The sequence below is a fragment of the Haliotis rubra genome, unplaced genomic scaffold, assembly GCF_003918875.1.
Source record: "Haliotis rubra isolate DU_JTF1 unplaced genomic scaffold, ASM391887v1 Scf187, whole genome shotgun sequence".
Taxonomy (NCBI): Eukaryota; Metazoa; Mollusca; class Gastropoda; order Lepetellida; family Haliotidae; genus Haliotis; species Haliotis rubra.
In genome coordinates this window covers 1,578,852-1,595,088 of record NW_025765858.1, presented here as the reverse complement: position 1 = coordinate 1,595,088, position 16,237 = coordinate 1,578,852, and the positions used below count along the sequence as shown (strand labels likewise).

The following is a 16,237-nucleotide window of genomic DNA, read 5'->3' as shown; positions in this document are numbered from 1 at the left end:
CATGATTCTTGTAAATGGTCACATTAATTTAGTTACACTGTGATTTATTAAAAAGGAAATTCATTTGAGTATTTGTCAAACCTCGCATCTTTGACAACACAACAAATCTACTGTTAAAGTGCATGAGATTTCGTGAATACACCCGTTGCATAACACTGTTAATGAACACAAATGTTTGCGACAGGTGTTAATTGGAGAATGTACACTATTTCCCTGTTTGTAAAAGCACCGTAATGAGATTGGGGTTATTACCTTCAAAGTCTTATGATAAAAAAGGCTAGTGTGTGTTTTAACAGGCATGATTGGAGTTGAAATTTGATGTTTCATGACATAATATATTTGGTGTTGCCACCATGAACTCATTAAGCCAGAGAGTCGCTTCACTGCTCAACACCTGGAGCCCCTCACTGATTGCCTGGCTCGCTGTGGTGAGACTAATTAGTGTTCTACACACCTAGGGGATTAAACAGGAAACTGTCTAGTCATTCAAACAAGTCTTGATTGTTCAACTGTGTCGTAAAGGTATATGTTGAAAGATAGCAGGTGTGCTGTCATATATTGCAACGTTATATGTAATTTTATTGCAAGTTTCTCCCGTAGACCTTTGGCGAATCGAACATTTATGTGTAATTAACATTTGTGTGTATTTCTTGTATGTAAGACACGAGACATACATAAACAAACTGTCTCTCTCATACCTTTGCGTGAGGTTTAATTTTACAAAACATCTATTAATATTGCATATATCTCAAGGACAGTACCAATATGAATATGAAGTAAGATGGAACAGATTCATACTTTGTCACTTTGTTTCATCACTGCAACCATATATTACCATGCATATACATTTTCCTTGTCTTGACTTGATACGGTGTCCTCTCACTTAGCCAGATTCTGTAAAACTGGTCTCTCACAAAGCCAGAGTGGGGTTTGGCTGACTGGAGTTAGAGTTCTGATAACACTTCGTCCATATGAGTTATAGTTTGTTTTAACAAAATGCTCAGTTAGTGATATTTGTGGTTCATGAAATGTGTTTAAGGGAGATACATGTACACTGATATGTATTATTGATGCTCAGTATGGTATTACCCAGATGATGTCATGTACTTTTGTAATCGTGTTAATCGCATAAATGTTATTTTGTCTGGAGACACATAAATATATATGTTAAAACCAAATTTTGATTTTACAATTATTACAAAACGCACACTCGCATATTTCTTTAATCTTGTCACACTGTAGATATAATATAGACTATAGCCCTTGAACAAAGGCTCACGCTTCGGTGGCTAGTGCTAATTACCTGGCTCGCATCTCTCACCTAGCCATAGTGCAATGTTGTTTTAACAAGACCTTTTAGGTGGGACTCTGGCTAAGTCAGAGTGAACGCTTGATACAAAGCGTCATGTGATGGGATTGGATCACGTTCCTGAAAGACTCCTTACTATCTCAATTGCTCATTACAGTGGTTGATCATTTGTTATGTATGACCAATCGTTTTATGATATACCTGTCACATAGGAAGGACAGGTGACAGGTGATGGACGTGGCCTAAATTTCTGAAGGGAACATTTGGTGACTCAGCAGAATGAACAGAGATTGGTTATATCGTTAACCAATGGGTAGGTTGTGTTTCGGCTGTTTCGAATGTTTGAACTGTCGTGTATAGTTTGTGTATTGTAAACATACAGTCAGTTATTATAATGATGTATGAAACATACAACAAAACAGGAATGGGTGGACTCTTTGGCAAGTCAGATCTCAGATATCGAACAAAGGTTTGTTAGTATCTTTAGATAAGTAAACCAATTATCGATTGAAATAATTAAACCATTGAGCAGAGATATTATTTATTATTATGTATTATATATATGTGATATGTATATATTCTGTGTAAACAACTTTTACTCGAATATTCAATTGCTAACGGCTGAAGGGATAGTGTAAATCCAGCAAGGGGCCATGCAGGAAGCAAATGAACTGTAAGTCCTCATGGTCCCAAGTATGGTGTTATATCTACAGTTGTTGGCAATCTATAGCCGGTTTCTATATTGTATTATCATATATGGGTAAAATATTCTAGACTGAACTGCACACGCTCCTACCCCCAAACCGACAAGCATCGTGATTTAGGTTATTTCTATAATTAGCACAATATAATAGGCTAATAGGTATTTTACATACAATAATTACACATAATAATAAACCTATATCTTTAAAACAATAATAATGATAATGTTGAAGTTTGTTGCCATTTGCACAAACATATATCTTAGATATATGAACTAAACCTGGTGATAAGTCTTACACTCGAGTACTAGTGTGACAGACAAGCCCATGCACAAAACATTCTTGAAATGTGTCCTCACCGTCAATAGTCATATTTACATTTTTGCATGTGGCCGGTCATCAATTTCAGCCTTCCCGGGCATGTACCACACAGTCTCTGACCACAAACCCAAATTAGCCCACAGTCTTAAAACAACATTTCATGGTTAGTTGACTGTTTTTTACGCAATGATACACCACTAAAAATGTCCACCTCTTGTGGCAGGTGCTAATTAGAGGGTACCAATTAAATGTATATTCTACCACAATAAGCCCATTATTCCCTGACAAAGGTTCACTTTCATGACATGTAATAAACCTTGTCCTGGCAGACAGAGGGCTTATAATTAATCCATGATGTAAAGTAGGTCTATGTAATTCGTGTTTATACAAATTGGGAAAAATATTTCCGCTTTTGTGGATAACAAGTAAAATATACATTTAAAACGGTATTTTGGAAAATTGTACCTTTACTTGGGGCAAATATAACAGACAATATACATTTTTGACACTGACAATAAGAAAGATGAAGATGAGTGAAGTTATACTAATATAAAGGATTGGTTCCTAGTTGAAGGACGAGTAGAAAACACCTATTTTAAACATGATCACAACTTTCAAAAGAAGTATCTCTTCACGTGTCAGATGCAGTTACATTAATATAAAGCACAAATAGATAGCTCAAAAGATGGCATATTCATGCAATCGCCATGAATAAATTTTGTCAAATGCAAAATGCATTATGTAGATCAACAGTAAGAACTATAACAGAACAAAATATGTATGATATCGTTAAACGTACACGCTCATGGGGATCCTTTGAAGGAGGAACTGAACGAAGCAGCAGTAAAATCCTTCCTATATATCCAAAAGATTTCCAAGGCTTTGATAGCTCATATTTCCAATTTTGGAAATGTTTGATATATGATATTTCCAAATTGGAAATGTTTGGATATGACCATTTTTTTCTAGTGTATATAATCTGACATACAATGATATAAGCTGACATACAGTGATATTAGCTGACATACAGTTGTATAAGCTGATGTGCAGTGATACAAGCTGATATGCAGTGGTATACGCTGATATTCAGCGATGTAAGCTGATTTGCAGTGATATAAGGTGATATGCCCTATATCGGGAGTGATGTAAACTCATATGCAGTGAAGTAAGCTGATATGTAGAGATGTCACTGACATCTTGCTCAAACTAAATCTTGCCCACCATACTCACATAGTACACAAAAGCTAACATTATGTGTACAAGTGCTTAATCATGAAAGTAAAACGACAAACACCATTTCTTATTTACAACAGAAATAATTTGAATGTGGATGAATGTACCAACGTATTTCAGGGCAACACTCTAAATATATTGTGTTATTGGTCGTGTCTGAGGTGTCGCGATTCACTATGCCAAGCTGCGATATTTATTCCATGTAGAAGACAGTGAAGGGCATATATAGATGTATGAGGTTTTCTTATTAGGCATTCATACAGGATTTCAAACAAACCCCATAGAGTTATGTCCCTTGGATCGCTCTTTATGGATATACTACAACTCCTTTGGAAACAGATATCGGTCCTAGGCAAAAACAACTTAAGATTGAAACCAGTTCCGCTAACACTGTGCTTGCGACAGTTTTTGATGTACGGAGCAATTGCTTACATTCTATATATGGTAAGTGTTCCCTGTTTGGAATCTGTTTGTCTCGAGGGTTCAATGATCTATTTAAGGCAAGTCGTAAGTGAAAATACGGTTTTTGTGTGCATAAATAAGAAGCTCTAGTGAGTGCATATGCTCAAATATATATAACATAGGCCAAAATATTTTCGAAAATGTGTGAAATTGTGCGTGTAACAGGCCTTTAGCCTGTCAGAATACTGGTGTATTATTTTGTAGACATGCCTTTAATATAAAGTTCTCAGACAATAAGCTGATATCATAATTTCACCCTTCCGTTAAATGTTCGTCTTTGTGTTAAATGACAATGTGCTGATCTGATAATTTCTTCCTTGTGTTAAATGTTCATATTTTGTCTTCCACGTAAAGGAGATGAACTTAATGAACTTGACTTTAATGAGAATGTGTAGATTGAGGGTACACGTGAGTAGCTTGAGTATACGTGAGTAACTTGAGTGTACATGCGAGTAGAGCCTAAATGTACACGTGGGTAGCTTCACTGTACATGTAAGCAGCTTGAGTGTACACGTGAGTAGGTTGAGTGTACACGTCAGTAGGTTGAGTGTACACGTCAGTAGCGTGAGTGTTTTCGTGGGAAGCTTACGTGTACACGTGAGTAGCTTAAATGTACACACGAGTACTTTGAGGGTACATTTGAGCAGGTTGTTTGTACACGTGAGTAGCTTGAGTGTACTCGTGGGTAGCTTGAGTGTACATGTAGGTAGCTTGACTGTACATGTGAGTAGATTGAGTGTACACGTGAGTAGCATGAGTGTACAGGTGAGTAGCTTGAGTATACATGTACGTAGCTACAGTGAACACGAGAATAACATGAGTGTACACGTGAATAGCATGAGTGTACATCTACGTAGCTTCAGTCTATACGTGAGTAGCTGGAGTGTACAAGTGAATAACATGAGTGTACACGTGAATAGCATGAGTGTACTCATGGGTAGCATGAGTGTACATCTACGTAGCTTGAGTGTACACGTGAGTAGCTTGACTACTCAAGACTCAAGACACTGATGAAACATGGAATGCAGCCCTCGGTACTGTTGACATTGAGGAGTTATCAGCGACTATAGAAATATTTCCCGAAGTCGGAAGGATGACAGCAACCAATGCAGGAGCACATCAGCTCTCGATGGAAGGAAGAGGGGATAATGCTGAAAGTGAAGCACGTGGTGTCACTAATATAACAACAGATAATTATGACAGTCTGATGCCGCACCGATCCGGTTACACGTACACAGCGTTGGGTCATACAATGGATAAATAGTTCTCCACCATCTATTTCAAGTGCTGCATTAAACATGGAAAAGAGAATTATGTTTTCTTGTACCACTCTGAGGCCGCACTCATCAATATTCCAACTAAATGACGGCGATCTGTTAACAAACGAGTCTGGACCAGACAATCCAGTGATCAACAGCATGAGCATCGATCTACGCTTTTGGGATACGATGACTTGTGTCCAGTTCGTCGTCAATTCTCACCAGGATCGTCACGGGTCTTATAGCTGGAGTATTGCTGAGTGCAGCATAAAACTAAACTTGCTCACTCACTCATGGGTCTTGAGATAAGGCTAAGATAGTTTAGGCCTTCGGTACTGACATGTTTAGTCGTCAGCACTTGACGTATATATTAGTTCCGTTCTGAGAGCTAAACACATGGCGTACTTAGAACACATTAACATGAAGAAAACGTGAGAAGGCATTTAATGTACACATGCTATTTGCATTTTATTGTACATAATTTACTTCAATAAAAACTATACGTCATATTGTTTTTTGTTGTTGTGATTGATGTAGTGATATGGCGGCCTTCTGAGAGAACACGAAGACGAGGAATATGTATTTACTTAAACTATCTCCGTCTTGTCTGTTTTGGTATTTTGCATAATTACACCTGTTCGTGTAGGATCTGAAACAATGCACGTCCACAGAGAAAGCTTTAGTTTCTCATTATGTTCAACATAAATGCCATAGTATATAGCTTTGTGCAACACCTACTATATACACGGTATGACTATCCTGTTGGACCAGGATAGCCTACTGAACATTTCTATGCACTAAGTATAAGGTACGATTCATTCTGTCAAAATTGGGTACAAATATGTCTTTGCCAGAACACAGATGTATGTATGTATGTATGCACCATAAAAATGCATAAACATATCATATGAAAATAAATACGTACAGAATACTTGAAAGGTAAAGCATAGGCATACAAAATTAAAACGTAATGAATTTATACGATAAAAGGTATACACTCTGAAAGAAGTTTAAAGAATATAGGATATTACGACGACGCTTAAGTATATTCACGGAAAAAAGTAACTGTGCATAATATAAATTTGCATGAAATAAAAATTATTTAAAAATTTATAAAAATTAAGCTAAATAGACATGTCGCAAAGCACGTTGCATAGAATTTGATGTCACGTATCGCACGTGGTTCGTGCAGTTTGTGCACAATGAACTTACTTAGTTTTTGCATGCTTTGTGACACCTGAGGTTCACACACCTGATATTGAAAATTGAAGAACGATTGACTATTCTCTAAACTTTGAATTTTGTGAAAAACACATAAATTAACCTAAAATGTGTGTACGTCATGCCATGGCTTACAGAAAATTAGCGTCTCTGCGCCGTGGGTAAGCTGGAGACTGGAATGGCCAAAATGAAGTGGTCAGAGATTTTGGAGTCCATCGAAACACGATTTCATCTCGATGGAGACGTTTTCAACATTATGGCAACACGAGAGATTTGCGTCGGACCGGCCGTCCACGCGTGACGTCACGTCAGCAAGAAAACCACATGCGTCTGACCCATCTAAGAAATCGATTCCAGACTGCCAGTTTGACTGCTCAGGGTCCTGGCTTACGTCCAATCAGTTCCAGGAATGTACGGAAGCGATTGATGGCCAGCAATACGTCCAATTTTGTTTCAACGTCACCGACAGGCACGTCTTGCCTGATGCAGACAGCATCTACGGCATATGCAACAGGATTGTTATGGTGTTTTGTTCTCTGACAAGTCGAGGTTTCTTTTGGACAGCTCAGATGGCAGGGCAAAGGTGTACAGACGGCGATGCTGAACGATATGCTTCGTGTCTGTTGTTCAACGTTGACAGTTTGGTAGGGTAAGCATTATGGTATGGTGTGCTATCACATCTCATGGTCCGACACAACTTGTCATTGTCAGTGGCAATCTGACTGCGATACAGAGATGAGATTATTGGGCCTCATGTGCAGCCGTTCATTCAAGGACGTAACTTCACGCTTTATCAAGATAATGCCCGTCGACATGTCGTTTGTTTTGTGACAGATTTCCTGAGACAGCAGAACACTCCTGTACTCCCCTTGCCAGCTGTTTCTCCGGACCCGTTCCCAAGGCACGTTTGGGGCGAGATGGAGAGACGTTTACGTCAAACCCAGAATCAGCCATTGACTTAGCTGAATTGGAACACGCTTTGGTTCAGACATGCAACATCATTCCCCAAACTTTCTTCAATCGCTTAATGTCGTCTATGCGTCGTCGATGTCAAACCTGCATCAACACCAATGGTGGACACACACGATGCTGAATTTGTGAACTGACCTTTGACACCACATCTCTTCAAGGGCTTGGCATGATGCCCAGTGTCAAATCATACAGATTTGGATCTCATATTGTTAACAGTTAAACATTGATTAAGGAAAACACCACAATTCATGTTATTATCTTTTTGCATTAAAATATGGTATACCATCAAATGATGCACAGTTACGTTATTCCGCTAGTATTTATTAAAACAGGTTTGGGCACATTTAACCATTAAGTGGTTATGATTTAAAATAGCTGTGAACTTCATGCTCTCTGGCCACAAATGGACCTATCTCTGCTGTATATGTATGATATCCTAGTGGATCCGGGGCGGTGGGGTAGCCTAGTGGTTAAAGCGTTCGCTCGTCGCACCGATGACCCGGGTTCCATTTCTCACATGGGTATAATGTGTGAAGCCCATTTCTGGTGTCCCCCGCCGTGATATTGTTGGAATACTGCTAAAGGAGGCGTAAACCTCACTCGCACACTCACTCACTCACTCATAAGTGGATCCAAGAGACCCTATTGAACATTTCTAGGCACTTTGTATAAGCTACGATTCATTCTGTCAACATTTTGTACAAATATGTCTTTTCCAGAACACAGATTACAGTAGACACACGTATAATATGACGTATATAATTACAAATGGGCCCATCTCTGCTGTATATGTACACAGCATAGAGCCGACTGAACATTACTAGGCACTATGTATAAGCTACGATTCGTTCTGTCAAACAGAACACAGATTACAGTAGACACACAAATGGACCAGTCCCTTCTGTATATGCACACATGCGTCGGGTTTATGATCATGTTTCAAACATGAGCATCAAACTGTGTTTTCAGTTGACTCCCAAGACGTTTGGCTTGGAACACAATCAACTGGGCCAGTGAGCTTCACCAGGATCACCAATCGTGCCGCTTCTCACAAAAATCATTTGGGTGTTTGTGATTTAATCTTTAAGAGGCACCCATGAAAGGCCACCTCCTCGTGGTGGGTGCTGGGTCACGCTAAGCGCCTTTCAACCCCCCGTTGTGGACCCGGGGGGATATTTTGGTCCACCAACCCGTTTGCCGTGGGTTGCGCCCCTGTGTCGGTGGAGGAAGGGATTCTGGTGGTTGAGGGCACTGGTTCCAGGAACAGTGTTCCTTTGCCCAACACACCACTTCGGCCCTAACTTCACCTAGACGGGTGGTTGAATGGGCCCGGTTCAACCAATCGGCTGGTCATGCCAAGCCCTGTGTATTATTTTGTATCTGAATATAATTGTTGAATTCCGAAATTGTCGTTTCAATTTAGGTCTTGGCCCAGTTTGTTTAACAAGCTGAACGTAATTTCAAAATTAGTTCATTTTATAAATTGCCTAGAGTTTATGCCCAGAAGGCGATGGCTCATGGGCCAATCCTGTGGTACATTATTTGTAATGCTACTGCTTGAGTATACCCTCTTGGTATCCTTGGTGCCGCCTGTTGAGGCCCACAGGCATTAGGCATCGTCCTTGTTGACACTCCGTGGTGGGTGGGGATCCAGGAGGGTGAAACACAAATATATTACCATGGCAAACCAAAACCCCAAAAGCAAAAAAACGTTATCACATTGATGATACTGACGATGAGGATGATACCATTACCAGACTATGTTATTCCGAGCGTAACACATGGCCTCGATTCATTGTTGCCGAATCAAGTGAAAAAAGTTAACTTCCTGTTCTCCTTTCTATTAGAAAAGCAATTCAAGGAATTGCTGGGACTGTCAAAAATGTTACCAAAACTAGATCGGGTTCAATTCTCATAGAATGTCTAAAGAGGGAGCAAGCGGCTAATCTACTGGAAGCAAAATCATTTGCAAATATCCCTGTAAAATGCTATGCTCACAAGTCACTAAATTTTAGCAAAGGAATCATCCGAGACCGAGATAGGAGTCTTACTGATCTGTCAACTGATGACATTGTTAGCCAGTTACGTATGCAAGGAGTGGTCGAGGCTAAACGTTTCAGTTTTAAGAAGGATGGTATGTATTCACCCTCGAATACGTGCTTGCTTACGTTTGATGTACCCGGTTTACCTCAATCAATTAAAGTAGGATGTTTCTCCATGAAAATTGACATGTATGTTCCAAATCCTCTGAGATGTTTTAACTGTCAGAAGTTTGGCCATGGGCAGAACACTTGTAAAAATCACGCTTCTTGTTATCGTTGTGCTGGTAAAGATCATGATAGCAGCAGTTGTTCCTCTGAACTGAAGTGTGTAAATTGTTCTGGCTCTCACATGTCTTCATCTAAAGAGTGTCCGGTGTGGCAATTCGAAATGACTGTCCAACGCATCAAAACTGAAAAGAATATAAGCTTTTCAGAAGCAAGGAAGTTGGCAGCTTCAGGTACACCATCCTGCAACACTCTTTTGAGAGGTAAGTCAACTTATGCCACGGTGACGCGACCTTCCACTAAATCTATTGACTGTCAAACAGACTTGACCTGGCTGAATGCACAGACACCACTGAACATTTGTGATCTTCCTTCTGTTTCTTCTTCCTCACCAAAAATATCACGATCCGCTGAAACTCAAACAGCACCTACACCAGTTGTCAAAAAGAAGAATGCAGATGTCAATTACTCAAAGAAGCAAAACAAAGGTGACCGTCTTCCTAAAGGACAAAGAGACCCTGTGTCCCTTTTAAACAGATTCGACCTTTTAGATGACATGGAAGTGTCACCTAATCTGACTACCCGTTCACGGAGCCATTCTCCTAAGAAAAAGGGTCGGGAGATTTCTCCAATAACACATACTAAATGACTGATACGCTAATACAATGGAATTGCAGAGGACTTAGGAAGAATTATAATGAGATTCTTTTGTTGATACAGGACTTTAAACCATCAACACTGTGTCTCCAGGAGACATATCTTAAACAAACTGATGTTTTTAACTTACGACAATACAGTTGTTACCATTCATTTTCTCCTCAGGGGGACAAAGCGACTGGGGGATCTAGTATCCTGGTCAGACAGGACATGATTCATAGCGCCGTTCAGCTGAATACTAATCTTCAAGCTGTTGCTATCCGTCTTACTTTGCACATTGCTCTTACGTTGTGCTCTTTATATGTACCACCTTCATCAGTTCTTCGACAATCTGACCTTCAAAGTTTGTATGATCAGCTCCCAAAGCCCTGCATCATCATGGGCGACTTGAACGGGCACAACCCTTTATGGGTAGTACAAATATAAACAATAAAGGGAAAGTTATTGAAGAGTTTCTTTCTGATAATAATTTATGTGTTTTTAATGATGATTCCAACACTTATTTGCATCCAGCCACTGGAACGTATTCTACACTTGATCTAGCCCTCACAGAGTCGAACATTTACAATGAATTTCAATGGTCTGTACATGATGACCTTTGTGGAAGCGATCACTTCCCTACTGTCCTGACAGCTATAAAACCAGATGATAATCCACCTTCATCACGATGGAATTTCACGAAGGCAAATTGGCCTGTATATGAACAATTATGTGTTGAACAATCAACACCTGACCACTTCAATAATTTACCAGATCCCATCCAGCTGTTTTCAACACAACTGAAAAATATTGCTGATCAAACAATTCCTAAGTCCTCTGCAACTCCTCATATTCGTAAACCATGGTTTACTGACGAATGCAAACAAGCAAGAAAACGTAGGAAGAAAGCAGAAAAATATTTTCGCAGACATCCCACTGTTCACAACTTTAACAATGTTAAAATTTCTAATGCCAAAGCACGACGTACGTATAAGCAAAACAAGCGCCATTCTTGGAGAATCTATGTCTCAAAAATTAATTCACGCACGCCAATGTCTAAGGTGTGGAACATGGTACAGCGAATAAAAGGCAAAGGCTCAAAATCTGCTGTTCACCATCTTAAAGATGGTGACAAATTAGTAACTAACAAATCTGAAATTGCAAATAAAATTGGCGAAACTCTTGCCAAAAATTCTTCATCGGCAAATTATGTCCCTGAATTTCAGAGATATCAGAAACAACAGGAAAAGACTAAAGTTAATTTTGATTCCAATAACGGTGAAGACTATAATGAAGTGTTTTCATTACATGAACTCCACACTGCTCTTGACCAAGCTCATGATACTGCAGCGGGTGATGACACTATTCATTATCAGCTTCTGAAACACTTGCCTGAACCATGTCTGGAGACACTTTTTAGATATATTTGACAAAATATGGACGTCTGGTCTTTTTCCTTCTTCCTGGCGTAATGCAATTGTAGTGCCAATACCAAAACCTGGCCGGGATCATACAGATCCATCAAATTACAGACCAATTTCTTTAACCAGTTGCGTCTGTAAAACCATGGAACGAATGGTAAATAACAGATTAATTTGGTATCTGGAAACCAATAACCTCATTACAAACATTCAGTGTGGTTTTCGGAAGAATAGAAGTACTATTGATCATTTAGTACGTTTAGAATCCTTTGTAAAAAATGCTATTATCACCAAACAACATGCAGTATCTATATTCTTTGATCTTGAGAAAGCATATGATACTACTTGGAAGCATGGAATTTTAAAGGATTTACATGATTTTGGTTTGCGAGGTCGTTTGCCTCTTTTTATATCGAAGTTTTTAACCAACAGGCAATTTCAAGTCCGAGTGGGTTCAACCCTGTCTGATCATTACAATCAGGATCAAGGTGTCCCACAAGGCAGTATCTTGTCTGTCACGCTATTTAGTATTAAAATAAATAGTCTTTCAAAGGTTTTAAGTGATTCAATCGACGGATCCCTTTTCGTGGATGATTTGAATATTTCTTGCCGTGGTAAAAATATGAGAACTATTGAGAGACAATTACAACTTTGTCTCAACAAAATTCATAAATGGTGTCTGGAAAACGGGTTCAAATTTTCGAAATCCAAAACCAATTGTATACATTTTTGTAGGAAATACAAACCCCATAAAGACCCTGAATTATCCTTAAATGGCACACCCATCAAAGTTGTCAAGGAAGCTAAATTCCTTGGTCTCATCTTTGACTCACATTTAACTTTTCTGCCCCATATCAAATATCTAAAAGCCAAATGCCTGAAGGCACTCGACTTGCTGAAAGTCGTTTCCAGTTCAAGGTGGGGAGGGGACCAAACTACCCTCCTTCATTTGTATAGATCACTGGTCCGATCGAAACTTGATTACGGCTCTATCGTATATGGTGGGGCCTGTAAAAGCAACCTCAAACTACTTGATTCTATCCATCACCAAGGTCTAAGACTTTGTCTTGGGTTTTTCTGAACCTCTCCCATTGACAGTCTCTACGTTGAGGCCGATGAGCCATCTTTAAAACTTCGCCGTATCAAATTGTCCCTACAATATATCACAAAGTTATATTCTAATGACTCCAATCCTGCTCACACTTGCGTTTTTAATCCTTTTTATGAGGATTTGTATAATAAAAAACCTTCACTTGTTCCAACTCTTGGGATAAGAATCCAACAATTCATTTCTGCTGCTGGCATTGAATTGGAGAATATATCTCCTTTCCGGCTTCTTTCTTCTCCTCCTTGGCAATTGGTGAGGCCACAAGTTGACCTAACGCTGACAAAGTTTAAGAAATCAGAAACTAACGAATTACAATATAAACAAGAATTTAATCATTTAAAAAGTAAATATAATACCTATAAATCCTTATTTACAGATGGGTCCAAGGATGGTGGCGCAGTTGCTTGTGCCACTGTCATTGGATCCAGAATAATCTCTTCTCGACTACCAGATAACAGCTCTATTTTCACAGCAGAAGCTAACGCCATATTAACAGCTCTTAAATATATTAATAAACACCGTAAATGTAAACAATATATCATATTTTCCGATTCTCTTTCGTGCCTTCAGGCTATTAAAAGTCATTCTTGTAAACATCCGCTTTTATTAGAAATTATTGAATTGCATAATGAGCTTGCTACTGGCCAATGCGACATCGTCTTTTGTTGGTTACCCAGCCACGTTGGCATTTCTGGGAACACAATGGCTGATCTTGCTGCTAAGGTAGCACTAAACAAATCTGTGACACCACTTCTGATCCCATACTCTGATTACAAAGCTGCTATTAGAACTTACATCCGTATTGGCCACACTAGATACACGCATGCGTACCTATTGAAAGGTGAGGATCCTCCGTTTTGTATCCCTTGTGATGAGAGAACCACGGTCAAGCATGTCCTACTTGACTGTGTTGAATTCTCCATCATAAGGGATAAATACTTCAATGTGAAAACAGTTAAGGATCTTTTTACTACTGTTAATTCTCATTTAATTCTTGGTTTTTTAAAAGAAATTGACTTAATGAATGAATTTTGAATAATATGCTGTGTACATATTTGTATTTTAATTATTGGTAGACTTGATTAATAACTTAGATTGTTAGTGGCTGTACCCTCAAAGGGGGTTGATGTATTGTAAAATTATTGTCTTCCTGAGAGGGTACGTAAGTCCCAAAACATTTCAAGTAAATTTCAGCCTACCAGGTTTTTAATCGTAGTATATTTGTCCTTTTAATGTATGGCTAAATCTCAGTATAAACGCCAATGGCTGAAGGGATGGTGTAAATCCAGCTAGGGTCCATGCAGGTAGCAAAAGTAATGTAAGCCCCCATGGGCCTTAGTATGGTGATCTACCTTCAGTTGTTGGCGATCTATAGCCCATTTTTACATTGTATTGTCTTCTTTAATTGGAATATTTTAGCTTTGTTCGCTAGTTTTATATTGATATCTGTGATTCTCTAGTATTTTTACTGTCCTTCGTCGGCAGGTTTTTATAATAACTATATATATTCTATTACAATGTCAAATGTTCTCGTCACGATATGGCTGAAATATTGCCGATGTGACGTTAAATCTTAACTCACTCACTAATCTTTAAGATCGCTACGCTTTCGTTAGAACCGTTCAAATGTAACATAGGCTTATTGGCACGTGACAGCTAAAAATTACCAAAACGCACAGATCCCGCAAATTGTTGGGTTGTTTAAATAAAAGAAATGCGGCTAAAGAAGATTGTAAAAGTGAACACGTCACACTTATGCATGGTATGACCGCGATTTAATATTCCGCTGAAGATCCGAGTTCGATTCCACACATGGGTACGATGTGTGAAGCCCATTGCTTGTGACCCCGCCGTGATATTACTTAAATACTAGTATTGCTAAAATCTCCGTTTAACTCACTCTCTCACTTTTGTCAGTATCACAAATTCAAAATCAATGTAATTTTATAGAAGACCAAAAACGTGTTGTCGCAAGTTTGCTGCTCAACGTGTTTTGAACAATGAGTGAATCACTTCATATAACTGAAAAGGATTGCTCACCTTACGCATGTCAAAACCTCTTGTACTGAGCTTAATGTATCATTAGTTCGTGCATGTGCCTGCTGTTAATATTTCCACAGCACATAAAAATAATCTTCATTTCAGTTGGACGAAATGCCGTCTAAAAGTGTCATTAGATATGAAATGTAAGATGACACTTACAGCGACTGAGTCAAAGACTGATTATATTCAAACTGGTGTCTTTATATAACCTGTATAATTTATTATTGTAAAATTTTCCGCTAGCAAGCAAACTCAGTTTGCAAAGAGTTGAAAAGAATAGTTCATCAAACATTGTATTATGCACTGAAACTGATCACAATTACACAGAGCCCGTAGTCGTCGTTCTTCGTATAATGGATCAACTTGCTGATGCTGCGTTCTGATAAGGAAGTTTGTCCTGATTTAACAAAATAAATGTTACAGTAGTACATGAGCTGCCATGGACCTGGTAAGTCCACTCATACCTTCAGTGACCATCATAGTGTAGTTGGGTGATGGGGTAGCCTAAATGGTTAAAGCGTTCGCTCGTCACGCCGAAGACCCGGGTTCGATTCCCCACATGGGTACAGTGTGTCAAGCCCATTTATAGTGTCCCCCGCCGTGATGCTGGAATATTGCTACAAGCGGCTTTAAACGAAACTCACTCCTAGTATAGTTCCACTGAGATCGCTATACAGATCAATACATGAACTACTATTGCTTTGTCACTTTTATCAGGTGTTCTTCTCTATTAATACATTACACGACGGCAATGGTGCGGTAAATGTTGAGCTGAGATACAAAATATTTCTTTAGGTCAAAGTGAGGAACAAATTCATCTGGACGTGGATACTTGCTGGTATTTGTGTTTCTGTGACTGTAACTGGACGTGGACACGACGCTCAAAGTAAGTCGATTTGATTGTTGTAGATTAACTTGCACATCAGTGCGTTACTGTTATACTTGCAAGTTACAGCTTATTATGTTATATTGGTATCGCTGTGTTATATCATTTTAATACAGCCTACTTACAAATATAACAATTCCTATATGTTTTTATTCGTAAGCATAATTTCAATATGAATAAAGTATCACACATGTAACAAGTAAACAGTTGTATTAAATGCGATATATTACATTGACACTTTGAAGCTGCCACGATCAGTATTAGCCAAGTCGGTGATACCTGTGTTTACAGATTACACGCAGGATCCTTACATCGTGTCTCCGGGGAGAGTCCAGTATGGCAGTGATGTAAACCTGACATGCTATATTTTAATTAACGTAAAGTTTATCACGTTCATC

The 16,237-nt window shown here is 38.9% G+C and overlaps 1 long non-coding RNA gene across 1 annotated transcript; it reads left to right on the top strand.

Moving 5' to 3' along the window:
* Positions 1-15,377: 15,377 nt before the first annotated feature.
* Positions 15,378-16,217, top strand: LOC124274064. The gene is made up of 3 exons (XR_006897839.1): positions 15,378-15,401; positions 15,749-15,839; positions 16,131-16,217. It is a non-coding gene; the product is annotated as an uncharacterized LOC124274064 (long non-coding RNA).
* Positions 16,218-16,237: the final 20 nt, after the last annotated feature.